The sequence below is a fragment of the Dama dama genome, chromosome X (genome assembly GCF_033118175.1).
Source record: "Dama dama isolate Ldn47 chromosome X, ASM3311817v1, whole genome shotgun sequence".
Classification (NCBI taxonomy): Eukaryota; Metazoa; Chordata; class Mammalia; order Artiodactyla; family Cervidae; genus Dama; species Dama dama.
The window spans coordinates 25,327,560-25,337,903 of record NC_083714.1 but is presented as its reverse complement, the minus strand read 5'-3'; the positions used below and the strand labels follow the sequence as shown (position 1 = coordinate 25,337,903).

Sequence of the window (10,344 nt, the reverse complement as noted above, 5' to 3'; positions counted from 1 at the left end):
AAGTTCTGAGTAACCATGAAGGTGTGATCACTCACCTAGAGCCAGACATCCTGGAGTGTGCAGTCAAGTGAGCCTTAGGAAGCATCACTACAAATAAAGCTACTGGAGGTGATGGAATTCCAGCTGAGCTTTTTAAAATCCTGAAAGGTGATGTTGTTAGGGCCAGTGTACTGGGATGACCCTGAGGGATGGGATGCGGAGGGATGAGAAAGGGGGTTTCAGGATGGGGAACACATGTACACCCATGTGTATATGATGCATGGCTGATGCATGCCAATGTATGGCAAAAACCACTACAATATTGGAAAGTAATTAGCCTCCAATTAAAATAAATTAATTAATTTAAAAAAATATGCCAACAAATTTGGAAAACTCAGTAGTGGCCACAGGACAGGAAAAGGTCAGTTTTCATTCCAATCTCAAAGAAGGGCAATGCCAAAGAATGTTCAAACTACCATATAATTGTGCTCATTTAACATGCTAGCAAGGCTGTGCTCAATATTCTCCAAGCTAGACTTCAACAGTACATAAACCACGTGTGTATCTGTATATCTGGGACTTCCAGATAGATATACAGGCTGGATTTAGAAAAAGCGGAAGAACCGGAGATCAAATTGCCAACATCCATTGGATAATAGAAAAAGCAAGAGAATTCCAGAAAAATAGCTACTTCTGCTTCATTGACTATGCCAAAGCCTTTGACTGTGTGGATTACAATAAACTGTGGAAAATTCTGAGAGAGATGGGAATACCACACCACCTTACCTGCCTCCTGAGAAACCTATACACAGGTCAAGAAACAACAGTTAGAACCACACATGGAACAAAGGACTGGTTCCAAATTGGGAAAGGAGTACATCAAGGCTGTATGTTGTCACCCTGCTTATTTAACTTATATGCAGAGTACATCATGTGAAATGCCAGGCTGGATGAAGCACAAGCTGGAATCAAGATTGCCAAGAGAAATATCCACAGTTTCAGATATGCAGATGATATCACCCTAATGGCAGAAAGTGGAGAGGGACTAAAAAGCCTCATGATGATGGTGAAAGAGAAGAGTGAAAAAGCTGGCTTAAAACTCAACATTCAAAAAATTATCATGGCATCTGGTCCCATCACTTCATGGCAAATAGATGGAGAAAAGAAATGGAAATAGTGACAGACTTTATTTTCAGGCTGCAAAATCACTGTGGAAGTTGAGTACAGCCATGCAATTAAGATGCCCACTCCTTGGAAGAAGAAATATGACAAACCGAGACAGTGTACTAAAAAGCAGAAACACCACTTTGCCAACAGGGGTCTTATAGTCAGTCAAAGCTATGTTTTTTCCAGTAGTCATGTATGGATGTGAGAGCTGGACCATGAAAAAAGCTTAGCACTGAAGAATTGATGGTTTTGAACTGTGGTGTTGGAGAAGAGTTTTTATTTTTTCAATTAATTTATTTAATTGGAGGCTAATTACTTTACAATATTGTAGTGTTTTTGCCAAACATCATCATGAATCAGCCATGGGTGCACATATGTTCCCCATCCAGAACCCCCCTCCCACCTCCCTCCCCATCCCATCCCCCAGGGTCATCCCAGTGCACCAGCCCTGAGCACCCCGTCTCATGCATCAAACCTGGACCAGCGATCTGCATCACATATGATAATATACACATTTCAATGCTACCCTCTCAAATCATCCCACCCTCACCTGGAGAAGACTCTTGAGTCCCTTGGACAACAAGGAGATCCAACCAGTCAATCCTAAAGGAAATCAATCCTGAATATTCATTGGCAGGACTGAAGCTCCAATACTTTGGTGTCCTGATGCGAAGAGCTGCCTCATTGGAAAAGACCTTGATGTTGGGAAAGACTGAAGGCAAGAGGAAAGGGGGCGACAGAGGAGGATGTGATGGTTGAATGGCATCACTGACCCAGTGGACATGAATTTAAGCAAACTCCAGGAGATGGTGAAGGACAAGGAAGCCCGGTGTGCTGCAGTCCACGGGGCTGCAAAGAGTCAGGTACAACTTAGCTACTGAACAGCAACAACAAGCTCTTAAAATATTCCAAAGTGCCTATAGAATTATCAAGGAATCAAGATATGCTTTGTTTAGTTTTGGTTTCCTGTACTCTTAACTGCATATTTTTATATCATTTTCTCATAATTGCTAATGCACATGTTTATTTAAGAAATAGTGTTGGATGCTTTTTTTTATGCAAGATGTGCTTAGAACTACAGATGAAATGACAGTGAACAATAATGGTGTTTGAATGTTCTGGTTAACTGAGAAAATTTTGAAGGTCATTACACACTTTACTCCATCTCCCATCCTGGATACAGTGAAATTTTCTCTATGTGGCCAAATATGTTAAATAACAATGTTAAATTACCAGGATTCCCTTTAGATTACAATTTAACAATCTTACTAATTTCTAATTTCTCTTACCTCAGTTGCTACATTTGTAAGAATCAGCAGAATGTTGGCTACAGCTACTTTGGGTAAATATTTGTTTAGTTGATAATGTATTCTGCTTTAGGCTGGCTTTAGGCATCTGTGATGGTGACAGGAAATTCATCTATCCCTCTCAAACACGATGCATTTAAATCAGTTCGGGTTTGAGTTGGTAAAGGATAAGCTGGTCAGAAAGGGAATACAAAGTGGGATGCATTCACTTTTGGTCTCTCAGGGGAAAGAGAATTTGAACAGGAGACATACCTCATGTTCATCTGAAAAAGGAGGCACCCATCCCATTGCCAGGTGTCATTTGTGTTTCACAGACATATGGATAACTCAAGGGACATGCCAAAATGAATTTTAAAAAATTGTTTTAAACTGGGTGTAAATTTTTTTTTATTAGTTGGAGGCTAATTACTTTACAATATTGTATTGGGTTTTGTCATACATTGATATGAATCAGCCATGGATTTACACGTATTCCCCATCCCGATCCCCCCTCCCACCTCCCTCTCCACCCAATTCCTCTGGGTCTTCCCAGTGCACCAGGCCAGAGCACTTGTCTCATGCATCCCACCTGGGCTGGTGATCTGTTTCACCATAGATAGTATACATGCTGTTCTTTTGAAATATCCCACCCTCACATTCTCCCACAGAGTTCAAAAGTCTGTTCTGTACTTCTGTGTCTCTTTTTCAGTTTTGCATATAGGGTTATCGTTACCATCTTTCTAAATTCCATATATATGTGTTAGTATGCTGTAATGTTCTTTATCTTTCTGGCTTACTTCACTCTGTATAAGGGGCTCCAGCTTCATCCATCTCATTAGGACTGGTTCAAATGAATTCTTTTTAATGGCTGAGTAATATTCCATGGTGTATATGTACCACAGCTTCCTTATCCATTCATCTGCTGATGGGCATAAACTGGGTGTAAATTTTTAATGGCAGAATGACTTGACATTAATCAAAACAGAATAACGGTTACACTTTTATATTTCCAAACTAAATATCATCAAATTTATGAATAGCTATTGAATACCTACAGTATGTAGGGATGATGACATTGAAGATAAAGGATTCCTGATACTCCACATACCTTTGACTAGTAGTAGCTAGAAAGTTAAATTATTAGTTGCTCATCCATGTGTGACTCTTTGGGGCCCCTTGGACTGCATCCTCCCAGGCTCCTCTGTCCATGGAACTCTCCAGGCAAGAATACTGGAGTGGGTAGCCATTCCCTTCTCCAGAGATCTTCCCAACTCAGGGATCAAACCTGGGCCTCCCTCACTGTGGGCTGATTCTGTACCATCTGAGCGACTAGTGAAGCCCCTAGTAGTAAGCTGGAAGTGTACACAAATACATTTCCACTGTGATTGAAGCTGTTAAGTCAATATTGACTGATCTTACTGCTCCAAAATTCTAGTTTGTTCTGGCATCTTTGTCCCCAAAGCTGAATCTACTATCAGATCCCATAGTTGCAAGGGTGCCTTGAACAGGATAGAACACAATTCCATTTACCATGTAGATATCTTGAGGAGCTGAAGTGTTGGTTCCATTAGATTAATGATACTTAAAAGTGAAGTTATCTTTGGCAGGAATTGGGGGGTTGATGTAATAAATAGCAACTCTCCCCTCAATGCTTCCCAGGGCAAATCTGTTCGGCTTATTCTGTGTGTCTTTAAAAAACAGCCACACATTGATGCTGATGCTTCAGTGGAGACGCTATCCTCCTGAGTTCAGAAGGTTGATTCTCTAACTGATAGATAATCAGTTCCCTCTCTGCAGCTGCCACCAAGCCATAGGATCATCACATCAGCAGAGTGACACCTTTAAGGAAGTTGTAAAATCATCATAGGAGTTGATGATTGTGTATCCCCAAACTTCAAAGTCCTATCCTAAAAGTTCCAGGTCATCACACAGCTGTGGTTTGGTGTTATGATCCAATGTATGGTTTTAACAGGAGTATCATGTTGCACAATGTGTCTATTGCCTGCTTACTGTTGAGGGCCCATGTTTTGGCAGTTGTATCACATGATGCTGTAAACACTTTGCTCCCATCATCACTCCAGCAGATATCTAGCACAGGCTAGGTGTGTATCTGCTGGGCTACTGCAATAGTCTGTCCACTATCTTGAGCTTCCTGCTGCTGCTGCTGCTGTTAAGTTGCTTCAGTCGTGTCCGACTCTGTGCGACCCCATAGATGGCAGCCCACCAGGCTCCTCTGTCCCTGGGATTCTCTAGGCAAGAATACTGGAGTGGGTTGCCATTTCCTTCTCCAATGCACGCACGCATGCTAAGTCGCTTCAGTCATGTCTGACTCTGTGTGACCCCATGGACAGCAGCCCACCAGGCTCCTCTGTCCACGGGATTCTCTAGGCAAGAGTACTGGAGTGGGTTGCCATTTCCTTCTCCATTGAGCTTCCTAGCAGCAAACATCAACATCATTAGCCCACGATCCTACAGAAGAAAGTTCCCCAGCAAGGTTGGTAGGCTAAAAGACAGACAACCAATCCTATCATCAGGAGAGGATGTTACTTCAATATCCTTCATAAAGTGAAAGTGAAAGTTGAAACTCTCAGTCACGTCCGATCCTTTGTGACCTCATGGACTATACAGTCCATGGAATTCTCCAGGCCAGAATGCTGGAGTGGGTTAACTGTTCACTTCTCCAGGGGATCTTTCCAACCCAGGGATCAAACCCAGGTCTCCCGCATTGCAGGCAGATTCTTTACCAGCTGAGCCATCAGGGAAGCCCTTCATATCCTTCATAGGGTTGTGATTTATCTGTGGTTGTGTTGCCAAACATGCTGGTCCTGCCAGATCCAAAACCCGAGCTTGTTCCAAACAGACTCAGGCCACGGAGGGAAGCCAGCAACAGGGAGCAGGAGGGCTCAGGAGCCTATGACTCCACTTGGGCACAAAGGAGATGGAGGCAAGGCAGCAGGCCGGCCGAAGAAACTACCCTCCAAATTTCTAAAAGTAAGATTTTAAACCATGGGATTTGGGGAGGAATATACCAGTGAACAGCATACTTCTCCTTCTGCCTCATCTTCTACATCTAACCAACACCAGTGTTTCATGAATTATAACTCCTAAACATCACTGGAACACAGCCTTCCTCTCCATCCATATGTCACATCCCTAAGCGGAAGCCACCCTCATCTCTTACCTGGACCTTCTCCTAACAAGTCCCCCTATACCAAGTCTTTCTCCATTCCAAACTACTTTTCATATCACAATATCATTAATCATTCTAAATAAAGCACAAATATAATCATTACCTTCGCTGCCTTGCCTTTAGGCTTCCTGTTGCCTGCAAAGTTAAATTCAAACGGCATAGCAAGGTATGTGAGTACAAGTCTTACACTTTTTCATTAACCATCCCCATGTATCTGTGGATATACTTCATGTTCTAATTAAACTAAACTGCTAACAGCTCCACACATACTTATTTCCTCTCATCTCTCCAGAATTTAGCACATGCTAGTCCCTTGGCCATGCACACTCTTCACCTCTTCACCTTCACTTTTTCTAAAGCTCACTTTACTCATTATTCAGGTCTCAGCTAAGACATCTTCCTTCAGGCAACCTCATTTGACTCTCAAAGACTGTGCTAAATATGGCTACAGGTTTTACCAGAATAATTTGTGATTCCTTGTTACCACTTAATCCCACTGTATTTTCATTTCCTATTTGTCTAGCTTTTTCACTGGGCTGTAAATTCCATGAGAACAATTTTATCTTGGTAATCCTTATATCCTCAATCCCTAGTATAATAGTTCCACATAATCTGTTGTTGCTAATAGCCCTCCTATCTGAAATCCATAGATTTTTTTTTTTTACTTCAAAGAATCATGTCCAATCTGAAAATGGGGGTGCATTTGAGTCTGGGGGAAGTGGACAGGTAACCTGGGTTACCTATCATGTCCAGAAACTCAATCTATAAAATGATATACTATAGAGAGAGCTATGTCTTATAGGAATTTTTTTTCCACTTTAGCACTATAAGGCACCTACAGAAGCTTTACAAGCATTTGCCCCCTCATTCACCAGTGTTGTGCAAATTAAAAACATCCTGTCAAGGCAGAGGATATTTTCCACAAGCTACAGAAAGGAAAGGACACCATTTTAGTACTTTACAAGCATTGAACCAGATTAAAATGCAGATCACAGGCAACCTGGTAATAGATTCTGAAGACAGAGATTCCGCCCTATACATCATCAAGCAGTTACAATGCATTACATACATATTCTCAAGATTAACCATAATTTGTCTTTCCATAAGACGACAATACAACACCGTTTCATATGCATTCTTTCACAGTTCATCCCCAATTCATCTGACATTGAGATAGCCATTTCTGTTAGCTAATTGCCTTTGTCTGAAGGAAAAACAAAACTCCTGTCACTAGGACAAGCATTTGGTTACAGCTCAGGAAAAGGCATTCTTACAGTAACGGAGACATTCACACTCTATATTCCTTGATGTTTACATTTCAAAGAGATGCTTCCCAGATGCTTAAGAAAAACACTCCTGGGTTGCAAAGCTGGCAAGTGGCTTACCTAGTCTTCAAACAGATCTACAGAGATATTAAAGGGAAAGAAGGATTCACAAATAATAGGTTTTTCACAGAAATATATTGAGAAAGGGAGAGGGAATTTTCCTCTAGGCAATGGGAAAGACCATTTAAAAAAAATCTACTCTTACACGTGCAACCCAATGTTCATCGCAGCACTGTTTATGATAGCCAGGACATGGAAGCAACCTAGATGCCCATCAGCAGATGAATGGATAAGGAAGCTGTGGTACATATACACCATGGAATATTACTCAGCCGTTAAAAAGAATTCATTTGAATCAGTTCTAATGAGATGGATGAAACTGGAGCCCATTATACAGAGTGAAGTAAGCCAGAAAGATAAAGAACATTACAGCATACTAACACATATATATGGAATTTAGAAAGATGGTAACGATAACCCTATATGCAAAACAGAAAAAGAGACACAGAAGTACAGAACAGACTTTTGAACTCTGTGGGAGAAGGTGAGGGTGGGATGTTTTGAAAGAACAGCATGTATATTATCTATGGTGAAAGAGATCACCAGCTCAGGTGGGATGCATGAGACAAGTGCTCGGGCCTGGTGCACTGGGAAGACCCAGAGGAATCGGGTGGAGAGGGAGGTGGGAGGGGGGATCGGGATGGGGAATACGTGTAAATCTATGGCTGATTCATATCAATGTATGACAAAACCCACTGAAATGTTGTGAAGTAATTAGCCTCCAACTAATAAAAAAAAAAGGAAAGAAAGAAAAAAAAATCTACTCTTATACCAGTCAGCTCAAAGTTAGGTAGGCCTTTGTCCTTTCTTAACAAGCAGGCCTCCCTCAGAGAATATATTTCCTCTCTCACGATCTATGTATCTCACATAGTAGAAGAAATGCTTTGAGAAAGCCATACCCATGGCTTTAAAAAACATATATATGCTAATGAGGTGGCTTTAAAAAACATATATGTGCTAGTAAGAAGTCCAGATTATATTACTATTCTGGCCTTTCCCTTGAACTCAAGACACAGAGGCGATATTAAAATATTTAAAGATCAGGACTTCCCTGGTGGTCAGTGGTTAAGACTCTATGCTCCCAATGCAGGGGGCTCAGGTTCAACACTGTTCAGGGAACTAAGATCTCGCATGCTGTATGGCAAGGCCAAAATGAATAAAAAAAAATACTCTACAAAATAAAATATATAAACAAATATTCAAAGATCAATATTGCCTGGATATTGGGAAATCAGAAAAGATACCAGCCTGTGTTCTATGTAGGTATGCTCTATATATGCAACTGTCTGACCAAAATTTCCACTTAATAACGAATTGGTGTCTTAAGTATATTGTGTGAAACTTCTATCCCTAAACTGCTCATAGCATGGTCTTCCCTGTACCAATAAAAGATAACCCTACTGTTTGGGCAAAAAAAAGCAGGAGTCATCACTGATTCTTTCTCTTACACTCCACACCCAGCTTATAGGGAATCCTGTCTTCTCCAATTTAAAAATGTGTGAGCAAATCTCCACATTTCTTATCGCCCACACTGTTAAGACTCTAGTCAAAACTACTATCACTTTGGGGCCTGGATTACTGTAAAAACCTACTAACTGGTCTCCCTGCTTAACATCTTCTGCTCCTACAGTCTCTTCTCCATACAAAAGCCAGAAAGATTTTGTTAAAAATCCCAAATCTGATCGTGTTTCTCTTCAGCTCAAACCTCTTAAGACTTCCCATTTCAACAGAGTATAAGTTAAAGTCTATACAATGGCTGAGAAGCCTCCACAAGGCCTCCTGTTATTTTCATCATCTCATCTCCTATTCTTGCCCTTTTACTCTCTTCACTGCATCCCCACTGACCATTTGCTGTTCCTAAATCATGCTAGGCTTCAAACTGGCCTTGAGGCCTTCAGTTCAGTTCAGTTCAGTCACTCAGTCATGTCCGACTCTTTGTGACCCCATGATTCACAGCACGCCAGGCCTCCCTATCCATTACCAACTTCCGGAGTTTACTCAAACTCAAGTTCATCGAGTTGGTGATGCCATCCAGGCATCTTATCCTCTGTCATCCCCTTCTCCTCTTGCCCTCAATCCCTCCCAGCATCAGGGTCTTTTCCTTTTTTTTTTTTCATTTATTTTTATTAGTTGGAGGGTAATTACTTCACAACATTTCTGATGAGTCAACTCTTCTCATGAGGTGGCCAAACTATTGGAGTTTCAGTTTCAGCATCAGTCCTCCCAATGAACACCCAGGACTCATCTCCTTTAGGATGGACTGGTTGGATCTCCTTGCAGTCCAAGGGGCTCTCAAGAGTCTTTTCCAACACCACAGTTCAAAAGCATCAATTTTTCGGCGCCCAGCTTTCTTCACAGTCCAACTCTCACATCCATACATGACCACTGGAAAAACCATAGCCTTGAGTAGATGGACATTTGTTGGCAAAGTAACGTCTCTGCTTTTTAATATGCTGTCTAGGTTGGTCATAACTTTCCTTCCAAGGAGTAAGTGTCTTTTAATTTCATGGCTGCAATCACCATCTGCAGTGATTTTGGAGCCCAGAAAAATAAAGTCTGACTCTGTTTCCACTGTTTCCCCATCTGTTTGCCATGAAGTGATGGGACCAGATGCCATGATCTTAGTTTTCTGAATGTTGAGCTTTAAGCCAACTTTTTCATTCTCCTCTTTCACTTTCATCAAGAGGCTTTTTAGTTCCCCTTCACTTTCTGCCATAAGGGTGGTATCATCTGCATATCAGAGGTTATTGATATTTCTCCTGGCAATCTTGATTCCAGCTTGTGCTTCTTTTAGCCCAGCGTTTCTCATGATGTACTCTGCATAGAAGTTAAATAAGCAGGGTGACAATATACAGCCTTGACATACTCCTTTTCCTATTTGGAACCAGTCTGTTGTTCCATGTCCAGTTCTAACTGTTGCTTCCTGACCTGCATACAGGTTTCTCAAGAGTCAGGTCAGGTGGTCTGGTATTTCCATCTCTCTCAGAATTTTCCACAGTTTATTGTGATCCACACAGTCAAAGGCTTTGGTGTAGTCAATAAAGCAGAAATAGATGTTTCTCTGGAACTCTCTTGCTTTTTCAATGATCCAGCAGATGTTGCCGATTTGATCTCTGGTTCCTCTGCCTTTTCTAAAACCAGCTTGAACATCTGGAAGTTCACGGACCTGGCTATTTCTTTGGTCTTGAACTCGTTCCTCAGCTACTGGCATGGCTCTCCTCTTCTTTCACCAATTTGTAAAAGAACATTTTAAATATATTCTTTTTGAGACACAATTTACATACCATAATATTCTCTAAGTTAAAGTTTAAAATTCAGTGGTTTTTAATATATTCAC

At 41.2% G+C, this 10,344-nt stretch overlaps 1 pseudogene; it reads right to left on the bottom strand.

Moving 5' to 3' along the window:
* Positions 1 to 3,863: 3,863 nt before the first annotated feature.
* Positions 3,864 to 5,782, bottom strand: LOC133052577 (mRNA export factor-like; annotated as a pseudogene).
* Positions 5,783 to 10,344: the final 4,562 nt, after the last annotated feature.